Genomic DNA, 15732 nt, shown 5'->3' on the forward strand with positions numbered 1-15732 from the left:
GGCCATACTTCTGCCCAGGCCACTATCTCGGTGCTGGTGCCTCCCACCTGCCCGGGTCACGCTTCGCACCTGTGTCTGCTTAAGGAACATTAGCCCGCTCCACGGGCACTATCTGTCCTAAAACTCTCAAGTCAACAGGAATCTTCAATAGAGGGATTAAACTGCCCAATAAGCAGTCTTTCGGTGTGAACTTTGCTAGGAACTCACTAGACACCTACAAGGCTGCAGCCCTAACAACTACAGCTTATGGAGCTTATGCTTTAAGACTGGATTATTTCCGTTTTTATACTGACCTGACTTCCATTTTTTATTGTCCTGCCAAACAAATGACCATGGCTTAAGCAGTGGCCCAAGGAGGTCACAAATGAGGCCTTCCACTTTCTACTTTTTAAAAAGTGTATTCTATCTTTAATCCCATGTAAATGTGCGGAGTGACATGAATTTGAACGCATTGGTCCTCAAAGGCCAGAAGAAGGGGTCAGCTCCCCTGACACTGTAGTTCCGGGGAAGGTTGCGAGCCTCCTAAAAGGGTGCTGGGAACTGAACTTGGGTCCTCTATGAGGACAGTGTATGAGCTATCTCTTCAGCCCCAACTGTTCAAATTTCTGATGCCACCACTTTTCCACGTCACATTGGTGATATTTGTCTCCTTAAGATATTGTGCATGTGTGAGACGAAACCCAAAGGATGACTGTTTAGAGAGTAGAAAGGGGGCTGACGGGAATGAGGGAGGAGGAGTGGGGAAGGGCGGTAAGCTGGGGTGGGGATTTTTGTATATTAAACTAAAGATTTAATTAACTTCCCCATTCCCTGAAAGAAACACATGTGTTACTCGGGTCAAGAAAAAAACTCTCATATGCCAAATCCATTCAGGAATCATCCATCAGCACTGAAAACATAACAAGGGGATCACTTTAAGTAGGAAGTTATGCATTTAACATACATATGATTTATCTCGCTCTCTATTCCTAAAAAGAATAATCTGGAAGATATAAGTCTGACTTATTTCTTCCCTTAACACAGATGAGACCTTATTTAAAATCCTTCAGTCGGGACCAAAAGCCTTTGCTGCCACCACCATTTTTGGGGCCCCTGAGTAAGTCGGCTTGGCCAGTCAAGCTGAACCCAAAGGTCCCAGCGGGAAGGGGTCACATGTTCAGGAGATTTGAGCATTTTTGAGATCAAGGTGGCCAGAGTGACAAAGTCCCTTCCCCACTGCCTGACACACTTGGTTCTCCAGGGAGCTTTGTGACTGCTGGGCCCCAGGGGAGGACTCTACGGAAGGGCCCCCTCTTTCTGAGCGTGTTGGTTGTTTTAAGTCATCTCTAGTTCATTAGCCATCATCCGCAGGGGTCTGGAATCCTCCACCAAAACAGTGGGAAGCGGCATCAAACACCAATATGAAGTGCCCCATTTAAATCCTGAGGACTATTTAAAAAAACACATGTGCCAACTGTGCCAACTTCCTTTCTCCCTCAGGCCTGTCACGTCCCTCTGACTCCCCACTTTGAGCTGAGCCACTGGGAACACATGGAAAGAAAGACACCAGGGCTGTCAGTCCTGATTTCTTTATTAGCAAACAGCTGCTTCCAAAAAGAACATTTACCTCAGACAGCCGCTAAGACTGTTCTCTCAAATGTCACTCCGTACCCTAACTGCAAAATTCTAGGAAAGGGCTTCCAAGTGCCTGAATGACTTTATTCATTCTTTTTAATTTGTGTGTTATGAACTGCAATGCTTGAAAATTTTGAAAGATCTCCAAACATACACACACATATCCACACATGTATACATACACACATGCATGCACAACCATGCAGACATATACATGCATGCACATAAACAGATATGTACATACATTCACATAGACACATGTATGTACACACAGATGAACACACACACATCTCCAAGGCTATACACGGTAAGACTTTTCACTAAGGTTAAAATATGAAACAATAATTCATTTTCATATTTGTCCCAGGACCAGGAGTGCCTGCCCGGACTCTCACCTGCATTTACTTTCAACAACACCACCACCAACAAAAAACCCTCACAGGTCCATATCCTCGTTGATCAACTTTGTCTGTTTCATAAGAATGAAGTATCTTATTATCCATAATCTAATTAGCACACATATAGTGATGTGGGAGTGTCATATATCAATCTGTTGATTTCATTGGTTAAATAATAAAGAAACTGCTTGGCCTCATAGGGCAGAATTTAGATAGGTGGAGTCAACAGAACAGAATGCTGGGAGGAAGAGGAAGTGAGCTCAGAAATCATGCAGCTCCTCTCAGAGCCAGACGCGATGAAACAAGCCGCCAGGTCAGACATGATGAATCTTTCCCGGTAAGCGCACCTGGTGCTACCCAGATTATTAGAAATGGGCTAAATTAATGCATGAGAATTAGCCTAGAAGAGGCTAGATATAATGGGCCAGGCAGTGTTTAAATGAATACAGTTTGTGTGTTATTTCGAGTAAAGCTAGCAGGTGGCGGGAGCTGGGTGGCGGAATGCAACCCGCAGCTCCTACAACAATATAGCTCATGGGGTTGGGGAGATGGTTCAGTTGGTAGAGGGCTTGCGTGCAAGCCAGAGAGCCTGAGGTCAGAACACGGAATGCATGTGAAAAGCCAGGCACAGTGGCATTCAAGTCTAATTCCCGTGCCGGGGTAGCCGGCCAGCAAGTAGAAAGTAACCGATGAGCATTAGCTTCAGTGAGAGACTCTCTCAAAAAAAAAAAAAAGTGGAGAATAATTGAGGAAGACACACAACAACGTTGACCATTGATTGGCCCCTCTACACATACACACACCCCTGTACACAGACACACAACACACATGCAAGTACCCCTGTGCACACACACACACACACGAGACCAGGGATAATATAAACTTCCACAGACCACAGGAACATGCTCTGCCCCTGTGTGCAGTTCCTTAGCTATAGAGTCTTGTCCTCCAGAAGTTCTCTCCCCCAGCTCAGTGTTGACACTGCCTGCTCCCTGATCAAACACACAGCTTAGCTGTGTCCAAAGGTCTTTCCAACAGGTATGAAGTGCTGCTGATAAGGAACCTTTATCAGATTTCAAACTCAGAGTCTGCCAGGTTCCCTAAATCTGTACCAAGCAGTTATCTTCCACGGAAAGGAAAGAAAACTCACTTAAATCACTCTTTGTTCTTGGAAAATGTATAAACCCATGACTTCCACAGAATTTGCACTGCAAACTGAAACTCTGAAATGGACATTCTTGCATAGACTGATCCTGGTGGTTTCCCTGGAGTCCCCAGTCTTCCCGCTTCCACTGCATTAGAGCAGGACGCACATGCCCAGGTCTAGAGGAGGCCACCCACAAGCACTTGGTTTAATAAGTTCACAAGCGGACATTTACCAGACCATCCAAATCTGAGCGGGGAAGAAACTTTGCCCACCATATGTAAACTATTATAGTCTGACATTGTTAAATAGGCTGATAATTTAATACACAATACAGGCAACCTACCATATGGAGAAAGCTCACAATTTGGGGGAAAAATGCCTTTATGAGCAAGCGGAACATGCTGAATCCTAACATATACATTTTACTAAAACTCAGACACGTTTTCCTCTTAAAATCTCAGATGGATAAGTGAGCGTTAAATTTAACAGCTAAAAACTTCTGAGAACATAATATCCAGTAACGTTTGTGCAACACAAAGCCCTTGCATAGAACTGTGTATCGCCTCTGATCTTCAGAAGAATCCTGTAGAAAGGCAAGGGACACATCCGTTTCTTCAAAAGTGGGGTTCACAGGATTTTGTCTTTTGATGACCAGTGTTTTCCGGGAGACAATAAAAGCACTCTGCCAAATGTTGGTGAAGATGCAGAGAAACGAGAGTAATAGAAAGTACATCCACTGTAAACCTTGCTCAACCTAGATGTAGTAGGTAGGGCCTTGGACTTTCCACAGGGCCCTTAAAGTTGGAGGGGTGGGGGGAAGGTCTGTGGAGAGAGAGGGGACTGTGAGGAGGGGAGGGAGTGGGAATTTGGATTGGCATTTTTTTAAGTAATTTTTAAAAAAGGAAAAAATAAAGTATCTTTAAATTTCAGTCTCTCAAACAAAAAAGAAAGAAAGAAAAATAGAAAAAAGTACATCCACTTTGGAAGCTAGTCAGGCAACCTCTTAAAAGCATAAGCAAAGACTTACTATAGATAGTCTCCAGCCATCCACCCTCTAGACACTGATGAGGAGAGAAGAAGAACTCTAAGATAATCTAACCCCCTGAGAAGGAAAGCATTAAACAAGACTGTGATACGGGATATTGACTGGTAATTACACAGGATCTAGAAGCACCCAGGAGGCAGGCCTCTAGGCACACCTGTGAGTGGTTCTCTTGATAGCCTTCCCAAAGACGGAAAGCCCCTGTAAAGGAAGATAGCATCATGGCCTGGCTCGGGTCCTAGACTGTATAAATAGTGTAAGGAGTATTTATCACTCTCAGCTTCCTGGCCGCAGGTCAGTGTAACCAGCTGCCTCCAGCTCCTTCCTTTCCTCACCACTGCCGACTGTGCCCTAGAACTGTGTGAGCCAAAGTAAACCCCTCTACTAGTTGTTAGGTGTTTCAGCACAGCCACAGGAAAAGGGACTCAGACAAAGCCTATGTGCAAGAACTTACAGCAGGATCACTTATACCAGCCAAGCACTGAAAACATCTTAGGGGTCGACCGATTAGTGCAGGAACAGAGAAAACATGGCAAATTCATATATGACTCCACACTGCAATAAGAAAAACAAAATCTCTGATATGATCAGTGGTTTCTCCAGCAAGGATGGGTCTCAGAAACACTGTGAGAAGTGGAAGAGGCCAGACAAAAAGGTTCTGTAGGCTTCTATGTCACAGATTTTCTTCTGGAAAGGGTAAATCTCAGACAGGAAAGGTACATGAACCGTGCCCTGCACAGAGGTACAGATACACCAAAGATCATTTCAAACAATTTAAGCTGTTAAAAAAAAAAAGTTGGCCGGCTTGAATACTTCCTACTGGCATGTAAATATATTCCTAACCTTCTACAGTGGAAAACCAAACTCATCCTTACAATTAAGCAATGGAGAAATCAAGACCAAAAAGCAAATCCACAATGAGTAAGTATAAAGACCATATGTTACACATTGAAACTTTGAAGATCTCACGCTGAATTCATTTAGTCCCTGCTCAATGTTAACAAATCCTGGGGCAGGGGAGCCTAGGCGACCACCTGAGGTGTGCTCAGTCCCCCCAACACACACACACACACACACACACACACACACACACACACACACACACACACACACTGGGAAATGGCCATTTAGCACCTCTCTAGGCAATGAATTCTACCGGAACTACCATGCTTATTCATTTTCCACTGTCTAAGGCTCCTTCCCACCCTTGGGGCAAAAGAGGTAATAGTACAAAGCCTGATGTCATGTTGCCCCCACATTCTTAATCTCTGAAGTTAAGAGGATAGCACCACCAAGATTTTGACCTACTCCTGTTCTTTAAAATGTTCCTACTTCTCCTGACTTTAAAAAATATTTTCTTCCCAGATTGGAATAAATCTAATGTTTGTTCTCACCACAGAGGCACTACAGAGAACACGCTAAGACAAGCACACACAGGGGTCTCAGCGCCAGGTCAGGGCGGCTGTCCCTCACCTGACCTAGGGAAGGTACCCAGATGAGGATTCGCTAGTGACTTCCAAGCCACAGCTACCATTCGTTTCTGATGTGTGGTGTGTTCTTGTCCTTTTTTCTCAGGAGAGGGCTGGTGAGGTAGCTCAGGTGTTAGAGTGCTTGCCTAGCGTCCACAAAATCTGGACGCCTCAGCACCATATAAAATGGGCATGGTGGCTCGTGCTGCTGGAGGGATCCGAGTGAGAGGCCCCATACAAGTCTCGGGGACGTGAACACCCCAGTTAGGGATGCTTTGTTGGAGAAAATACATCACTGAGGCTGGGCTTCTGAGCTTTCAAGCAAACTTGCCGTGTGTTATCCCCTTCTGCCTCCCTGTCCCCCCATCTCTGCTGCCCTTTGTGATTAGAGACAGGAGCTCTCACCTGCAGCTACAATGCCCTGCCATGCCCGATACAGCCATACTTCCTGCTGGGCTACTACTCTGCCCGTGGAACACTAAGTCCCAAATAAACCCTCACTTATAAGTTGTTTCAGACATGGTGTTTTGTCCAAAAAAGAAAAGTAAGTATAACAAAAACACCTGTAACTCCAGTGCTGGTGATATGAAGGAAGGAGGCTGAGACGGCCCATCCTGGCCACACAGGGTTCCAGTTCTACCTCAGGTACACTCGGCTGTTTCCCCACCCTACCCCCAATTACTCAAGACTCATGGAACTTTAGAACGGACATGATAAACTGATATGAATATTCAAATCTATAAACAGTGCAGCAACCAAACTTTTCCTTGTTTTGTTTGTATCAGTCTGACTTCCAGGGTGTAGAAGCCTGGCTGTGGCTGGGGGTGGGGATCCTGTTCCTAATTCCAGAAACTGGATCCAGATAATACACTAGTCCTATGGCTTTAAACAGAACAGTCTCTCCTGGGTCCCAGTACCATCCACGCCCATCTACAGGAAGAGATTCTGAGCAAATGCAGCAGGTGGGTTTTGTTTTGTTTTTCTTTTTCAGCCCCTCACTACGCATACCCACAAAGGACACACGACCTTCACAACAGCAGCTTTCTCCTGCAGAGAAAGTCTACAGTTGGCAATACTTCTATCTTGAGCTAGACAAGTTCTTGTTGATAAGGAGCTGTCCTCATTGAGAAATAACTCTAGAGTAGAAACTTCACAGCCACCATGAAACTCTGAGTATTAACAGCTCACCGCTCTTGACCTAATTCTCTGGAAGTAGACTCTGTTACAGTCAAGTCTATGGATGGCAACAGTCTCACCAAGCAGAAGCCAGGGAAAGCACAGCTAGAGCAGATCCCGTTTCAGGAGCATTAAAGCGGGATGCACACTCTGCTGCAGCATAATTCAAAATGAGACAAACGCAGCAAGAAGGGCTACGGGGGCAACTGTTTAGTGGGTGTCTAGGGGGTGCCGCCATTTCCCTCTGCTCTTCTCACCGTGTGCTCTGCTGGTGTGGAGCCTGGGTTTGATTTTAATGGAGCCTCACCTTGTAATATCTGTACAAGGATAGCCGGAACTGCACAGACAACACATCCATTCAGGTGTTCTCTTTCTCCCTCTCCCGCTTCCTCCCTCCCTCCCTCCCTCTCTCCCTCTTTTTCTCTCTCCCTCTCTTTTCGAGACAGGGTTTCACTGTATAGCCTTGGCTGTCCTGGAACTTATTCTGTTGACCAGGCTAGCCTCGAACTCACAGAGATCTACCTGCCTCTGCCTCCCAAGTGCTGGGATTAAAGGCACAGGCTGCCACCACCTAGCCTAATTCAATTCTCGAATGCTTGCAAACCCCAGTGTAAAACCCAGAAAGCTCAGGCTTGGCTAAAGCAAGAATATGGAGTGAAGTGAAGGGTATACATCCCAAAAGAGCATGGGAAAAAAATGCGCCATGGGGCCAGGAGCCAGGGACCGGAAATGCAAGAGGAGGTTCCAATGGACACCTCCTCCTCTCCTGAGAAGGCCATGTTCTACACTAGTGGGGGCCTGGAAACAGAATAAAAATTACTACAAATGCTCTCCTCAAAGTACTGCACTGGAAGTGCAGTAGTGGCCTTCACATACCCTCAGCATCCTTTAGGAAACTAGCAGAGGTGTAGACCCACAAAAGCCCCTCCTGACGCATTTCCTTTTCTCAGGGCCGCAGGGCGACCCTGAGGCTGGTAATCACGAGTCAACAATGGACTCACATTCAATGAGGGAAGTCTCAACTGGACCCAAGGATGGTCTGGCTCTGAGTGACACCTGGATGGTTTCTGACTCAGGCCAAGGGAGAAATCAAAATCAAGGATCAGGTCAAGGTAGTGTCCCATACTCACTACTTTGATGATAACTGCAATAGAGGGTTGGGAGAGAGAAGTTTGGGAGCCTATGGGTGCTACTGTTGGAAATAAGTGGTTTAAGAATCCCAAACCTGTACTGTTGTTTGGTGGTGGTGGCGGTGGTGGTTGAGCAATGACAGAGTTTGTTTTCTATTTAGGCAACTGCTGTGGAGAATTATGACTGGGACTCAGCTGGAAGCCGCAACCACTGTCTGGCATTTCTCATGTTGTAAGGAACTATAGCACACTATGGGAGGAGAAAGTCACCATCAATCTCGTCCAACTGCAAACCCTGTGAGGGACAATGACATCCCACCTGCAGACACAGCCACTGGTACAATAGCGGCAGGAGTGTGATGGGGTAAGCAACCAGTTTTTGCTCAAATTTAGGGCCCACTTCAGAACCTGACACTGTTAATAAAGCCAATAATTAGACATGAGATAGGTCACAGACCCGAGGGAAGAAAGCTATTACTATTGTTCGGCTAAATGAACATAGTGATTAAAAGACTCTTAATGACACACTGCTATACCCATTGGTCAGCCCCATCAGAGGAGCTTCTTCTTGTGATAAGTGGGAACAAACATAGAGATAGACCCACAACTGGACGATATGGAGAGTGAGAGACTTTGGAAAGCTCATCCCTAAACGGGATGACTATATTACACTCCTCAAGGCTAAGGAGCTTACACAGAAGAGGGGGCAGAAAGATTGCACGAGCCAGAGGTTGCGGATGACTTCAAGGACACAGCGTTTGCTGGATACAACAGAGCAGGCGCACATGTGAACTCAGAGACTGGTTGCATGCTCAAAACCTGGACAAATTCAAGCCAGGCAAAGTCCCTGCATGGAGAAAGCAGGGGTTGGCACCAAGTCCTACCCCAAATCAGGAAGCCACTCAAAATGGAAAGCTGTTGGGAGACGGAAAAAAACCAGTTTCTCCAATGGAGTGACACTAAGTGTATCAGCCACACTCCAGGGCAGGCCCCATGCTCAGAAGTTACCACACGTCATACGCCACAGTGTGTGTGTGTGTGTGTGTGTGTGTGTGTGTGTGTGTGTGTGTGTTGCGCATACATGCAGGCATGCATGTGCCATGATGTGTCATGTGGAGGTAAGAGGACAACTTAAAGAAGCTTATTCTTCTATTCTACCATGTGTGACCAGAGAATGAAACTCAGGGCCTTGGGCTTGGCAGGAAGCATCTTCACAGTGCAGACATCTCGTTGGCCCTCCCGTACATTTCTGTAAGAAGCCAGCCACATCAGCTCATCCATAATCCAATACCCCAAAGGGCGGTGTTCCACAAACAACTCGGAAACCCACCTAGGATCAAAGGTATGTGGCTCGGAAATAAGCCACTCAGTGGGTAAGCACTTGCCACATGGATATGAGAACCTGAGTTTGCATAGAACCCATGTACACAGAGCCACAGCAGCGCACATATGTAATACCAGCACTCTCATGGTTTATATTTCCAGGTAATAGTCCATCACTGAGGGAAGACAGTGCAGAAGCTTAGGGAGGAACCCGGACCAGACACCATGGAGGAAAGCTATGGATTGGCTCTCTTGCTGGATTAGATCTACCTGCCTGTAAGTGCTGTTCATAGTAAGCTGGACCCTCCCATATCAATCACAGTTCAAGATAATTCCTCAGAAAGTGTTTATGGGCCAATCTGATTGGCATTGCCTCCTCCCCGGTGACTCCAGGTTATGTTCTGCTGGCAAAAAGTTAACCAGCACCTCGGTATGGTTGATAATGAGTCAGGTCTGCCTACGCTTATTATCACACAGTTCTCTTTGCCCCAAGCCTGGTCCAAAGGAGGGCTCTCCAGTACACAAGGATCACGTGACATTCCATTCCTCCCACTCCTGTGCAGACTGTAGCAAACTCTATCACCACCATCAGAAAAAGTCATTTTCATAAAGATGACCGCAGGCAATATATGAACAGAAGCGGGTGGGAAAGGAGGGGGTGGGAAAGAGAATAGTAACAGGTCTATTATTACCAATAAAGTACCCTATACTCAGTGTTCCCCAGGTAATGATACAAAGCCTCATTGGCTTCCCACACTCCCAATCAAAATCAAAACCACAAAAAAGAAAACCGCGTGGCAAGGTGTCTAGTCTGGACTGTGTGAGGCTGCAAGTCAGCCCTGCTTCTTATATCTTATTTCCCTCACCTCCCTCACAATTCCTGAAAACACCAAGCCAATTACTCGTTTGAACTACAGAGATAAGAAAAAAAAATCCCAGAAACAAGCAGACATTGAAAGAAATCATCCTTGTCCAAATTACTGAGTCTAGCCCCAAACCTGCAGAAACATGACGGGGCAAGAAGCAAAGATGAGCAAACCACCCACAATGTCTCTGCAAGCTATGTGTGGATACCCGCAGTTCTCTCCTTCGTGGAAGCTGGTCTAGCTCCCAGCTTCCCACAAGCATCACCTTCTTTCCTCGAAACCTTTCCCTGCTATGAGTCAAGAACCAGGGAAGATCTGACGGGACAATAATTCCCTCGACCGAGCAGACAGGGATACACACCATGCCCAATCGAGCACCTTCCCTCCCCAGCCTCTGTTCCTTGGTGAATAATTACATAAGGAAACAATCACGTGACCCAGGCAAGAAAGAGAAGTAGGTAAACAGGGTGAGGACGCGTGAATCTTAAAATTTCCAGGGGCTGGAGAGATAGCTTGCCATCAATGTCACTTACTGCTCTTGCAGAGGACCCCAGTTCTATTCCCAGCACCCATGTTGAGCAGCTCACAACGGACCACAAATGCACCTCCAGGAGATCCCAATACCTTCTTCTGACCCATGTAGGTACCCCTATTCACGTGCACATACACAGAGACACGCAGGGAAAAGTAAATCTCTAAAAACAAGCAAACAAAACTATTCTTACAATTCCATAAACTGTCTAAGACTAGAGAAACCTCCTCTTTAAGGGAAGGGCATTCCAGATGCAGGGGAAGCTGCAGCAGCAGAGGCCTGTAAAGGCAGCACATACCGTGTGAATCTATGGGCCAGTGGACAGTTCCAGACCGTGTGGACAGTACTGCGGATCATGGTGACGGATGGCCTGTCCCTTATTTCCTAATTCACAGGCCTTTCCCACTCTTGGCAAGAACATTTTTTTTTCCTCCAAAAAGAACTACAAATAAAGAAAACAGGTAAGAGCATCTTAATGAAACCCTGATTGTGTTCTGGCTACCATCTGCCTTTGGAAAAAAAATATACAACTTACTAAGACCAAGGGCTTGTTGTTACTTCATAAAAACGAATGACCCTGAAGGACAGTAGGAAGCAAGAGCCCTGAGAACAGCTAGCTCCTTCTCATTCCAGTTTCACACATTAATAAACTTCTTCCCAGAAGCCTACTGAGCTTCAAAACCAGTTAATGCTTGTCACGAAATCGTTATTCCTGAATTACAAGTACATAAAAGATTATCTAGTTCAATTTAAAACAACAAACAAAAACCTTGTACAACATAGTGGTACATACATACAGAGAAATTAGAACCCTGCAGTTGCCAGAAGAATAACCTGTAATGATCCACCCACTGGGGGGAATTTGTGAGGCCCTCTAAAGTGAAACATGACATTCCCATATGGCTCAGGAATCCATTTCTAGGTACACATCCTACAAGAGTGAAATGGCATGTCCACAGACATGCACACAAATGGTCACAGCAGCATCGTTCATGACAACCGGAAGGAGAGATACCGTGAGATTTTATGATCTAATAAAGTTTGACTGAAGATCAGAATATAAAGTTAGTCACACTATTCAGCCATACAGGCCAGGCAGTGGTGGCACACACCTTTAATCCCAGCAGCCACACTAGTTAGCCACAGAGGTCAGTGGTGGTGGTACATGCCTTTAATACCAGAACTAGAGAGGAATAAAAGGCAGGATGAGACAGAAACTCACTCTCTTTTCAGCCTGAAGATTTCATAGAGGTAAGAGCTCTCTAGTGGCTTGGCTGATTTGCTTCTCTGATATTACAGCTTGAACCCCAATACCTGTCTCTGGGCTCCAATTACTCGTGCTAGAGAAACACACCGAGTGGAATAGGTTTTTCATGTGGGATGTCCATGAATGGAAAATGACTGAGCAGTGAAGAACCGACACAGTCTGAGCAAGCTGCGGAAGCATGACGCTAAGTGAAAGGCTGTGGTCACAGGGGCACATGTACTGTGCATATCATGTAAGTGCACTCCCGTGACATGACCAGGAGGGCTTTCTCTAAAGGCAGATGATAACCAGAACACAACCAGGATTTCATTAAAACGATCCATGTGGACAAAAGGCAGATGGAGGGCCGCCTGGGACAGAGGTAGGAATGGCACTGAGAGGGACAGTACATCACTGAGAGGTGTACAAACGCTTATGAACTAGATGATGGGGATGGCTATACAGTCTCATGCAGACAGTAGAGGCCACTGAATTTTTACTCCTAATGGGTGAAACATAGGATATGTGAACTGTATCGCAAATAGTAAGATCAAAGAGAAAAGAAAAGAAGGGGGCAGAAAGGAAGGCAGGCAAAAAGATGCTCAGGGAGGCAGGAAGGAAGGGGCAGGGAGGAGAGAATGACTACAGAGGATAGATAACTGGTAGCCTTCCGCGTAAACTAATTCACTCCCTGTCTTGAGACAGCCTTTGCCGTAATGGAAAGCAGAGAATGGATTAGCTATTATTGTCACATATAAACAACCTAACCTTCAGAAGACATCTGGAGAAACTCACAGGTGTAGCTGAGGACTAGTATTAATCAACTGAGGACACTATGACACACATAGTGCTTGTGCGACCGATGGACGGCTCGAGTTCCCAGGAGCACATTCACGGGAGAGCGCTACCGAGCTTCAAGTCTGCAGACGTTTCTACCCAACGAGGCAGTGTCTATATTCAGGTCCTGTTCTTGCCACCTTCTTGAGTCACACCCAGGTCCCACAACTTTAATGTAGCCTCTTTCTCAAAGCCTTGCTGAGGGCAGAGGAATATACAGGCCTCATTTATCTAACCATATACCCCGACTTTTCCCTCCAAACCACCAAAACTACAGCTTCACCTGCCACCAGTTATGAAGCATCTAAAAATAACTTAGTCATTTAAAAATAATCCATCAGGAACGGGGGCGAGGTGGGGGGAAGGAGGGGAGGGCAGCCCAGCCGAGCAGGGAGCAACGCACGCCTACATGACATCAGTGTCTGCATTTGTTCCTCTTGGTAGCAGACAAGAATTTATTTAAATAAATGTATTTCGCTCCTGCTTGAAAACCCACCCTCCTTCCTCTTTGGTTTCCTGGGATTTGGAGAGCACGTGACACTCCTGATGAAGCAGGCAGGCGCTCGGGCCTACCTGCTGGCTCAGCAGGTAAAGGTGATTGTCAGAAAGCCTGACAACTTGAGTTCAATCCCCAGGACCTACAAAATAGAAGAGAACTGACTTCCACAAACTCTCTTCTGCCCTCCACCTCTGTGTGGTCCCACATGGGAATGTACACACACCCAAAGAAAACAATTAAGTATTAAAATATTTTTTAAATCTTCAAAAAAAATAAATAAAAGGTAAGAAGCTGAAGATACAGCTGAGTAGCAATGTGTTTAGGATGTGCAAGACCCTGGTCCTTCCCCTAGAACCAAAACAATAACAAAACATTCTGCCAGCCCACACTTGGACATAGAAATAGAAGACTATGGTGGTCCAAAAAAAATGGTCCCCATAGAGTCATGTGTTTTAATGCTTGGCCCTATCAAGGAATGGCACTTTCAGGAGGTGTGGCCTTGTTGGTGTAGGTGTGACCTTGTTGGAGGAGGTGTGGCCTTGTTGGAGTAGGTGTGACCTTGTTGGAGGAGGTGTGGCCTTGTTGGTGTAGGTGTGACCTTGTCGGAGTAGGTGTGACCTTGTTGGAGTAGGTGTGGCCTTGTCGGAGTAGGTGTGACCTTGTTGGAGTAGGTGTGACCTTGTTGGAGAAGGTGGGGCCTTGCTGGAGAAGGTGGGGCCTTGCTGGAGAAGGTGGGGCCTTGTTGGAGGAGGTGGGGCCTTGTTGGAGGAGGTGAGGCCTTGTTGGAGGAGGTGGGGCCTTGTTGAAGTATAGGTGCCTCTGTGCAGGCTTTGAGATCTTATATGTTCAAGCTACACTTAGTGCACAATCTCTTGCTTCTGCTGCCTGTGGATCAAGATGTAGAATGTTCGGAACTCTCAGCTCCTTCTCCAGCACCATGTCTGCCTGCACGCTGCCATATCCTACCATGAAGATAATGAACTAAGCCTCTAAAACTGTTAAGCCAGCCCCAGTTAAATGTTTTCCTTTATAGGAGTTGCCATGGTCATGGTGTCTCTTCACAGCAACAGAAACCCACACTAAGACAGAGATCAACAGTTCTCATGGACAGGGCCTCTCCACCAGCTGGCAAATTCTCAGAGCGAGGACTGGAATCACACAGACAACCTTCACAAAACAGGGAATGGGAGGAGCACACATAGGCATGATGTTCCTCCAAAGTAAATGGTTCATTTTAGAAAGTTTGAGAACACACTAAGAAGTAGCAAAGATACTACAAGAAGTCCCTGTTTATACCGCCGCCGCCACATGCATCCTCGTCACAAAGACTGGGAACAACGAGGTTTTCGATGCTACAATCTGATTAGACTTCACCGGTTTTCCCTGTCCCCCTTTCCTATCTCACAGCTCCTCCAGGACATTGTGTCTAGCGCTGTACCTCCCTTTTCCAGTCTCTCAGGCCTTTCTTGTTTGATGGCCTTGACAGCTTTGAGGATCGCTGGTCAGGTGCTTGCGACATGCCCCCCAGTTAACGAGCCTGGGGAGTGTCGTGGCTGGACTGCAGTGCAGTCTCGGCGACCTGGATGTATTCCCCAAATTTCACATGCTGGAAACTTGGAACCCCCTGGCTAAGAAGGTAAACAGGTACTGAATCAGCGGCTTTGTCAAGGAGTTCTCTAGAAGCCCTGCTCTGTCTCCCCAGTGATGTCCTCGGTCAGGTCATGAAGGAACAGGCTCTCCCCATCCGCCCTGGGTGCTCACCTTCAGAACTCTGAGCTAAATGAACTAATTTACTCTTGACATATTACCTGATCTCAGGTACTTTATTTTAGCAATAGAAAATAAACCATGACCATAGGTTTTCAAGGATGACTCAGTCCTGAATGCCATGCCAAACTGCCTTACCAGAGCCTTTACCACACCTTCACCATGAGTTGCTACAAACAGTAAGCTCTAGGATTCTTTTATATTGAAAGACCCCCAAGGTGGGCTGCCTTTCAGTCTGGGGAGACCCTCCCAAAGAACAGCGAGGCCACTCATACGGCTGCAACAGCAAGAGGTTTATTGAGTTAACACAGGTACCTGCGGGCAACAAGTCTTTCGGAGGACTTGCGCACCTTCAGGTTGGAACAGTGGGTTTTTTATAGGGTAGGGAAGCAGAAGCGTGGGAACAGAAGCGAGATGCATAGTTACAGGGTTCTGATTGGGCAATTCAAACAAGGCTCGGGTTCAAACTGAGTACAATTTTGTGGTTTCCAAGAAATCAGATATACATGCTATTCTGGCCTATCTAGGGTGCCATTCTTCCTTTGGACCCCGAGTCCCCTGCTGACAGTCCGGATGGTTGACCAGAGATATCTTGCCTTGCTCAGCGCCCCTGCCCCTAAGCTGACCACAGCCCTTGTCTCTAAATTAAACTCCCCTGTCTTAGCTTTTAGTTATACTACTCAAAC

The 15732-nt window shown here is 46.3% G+C and overlaps 1 protein-coding gene across 1 annotated transcript in view; it reads right to left on the bottom strand.

The window, feature by feature from the left end:
• The window catches only part of Myo10 (myosin X), a 198946-nt gene that overhangs the window by 146450 nt on the left and 36764 nt on the right, over positions 1-15732 (bottom strand). The gene's annotated exons all lie outside the window — the stretch shown is intronic.

The sequence above is a fragment of the Microtus pennsylvanicus genome, chromosome 6 (genome assembly GCF_037038515.1).
Source record: "Microtus pennsylvanicus isolate mMicPen1 chromosome 6, mMicPen1.hap1, whole genome shotgun sequence".
Classification (NCBI taxonomy): domain Eukaryota; kingdom Metazoa; phylum Chordata; class Mammalia; order Rodentia; family Cricetidae; genus Microtus; species Microtus pennsylvanicus.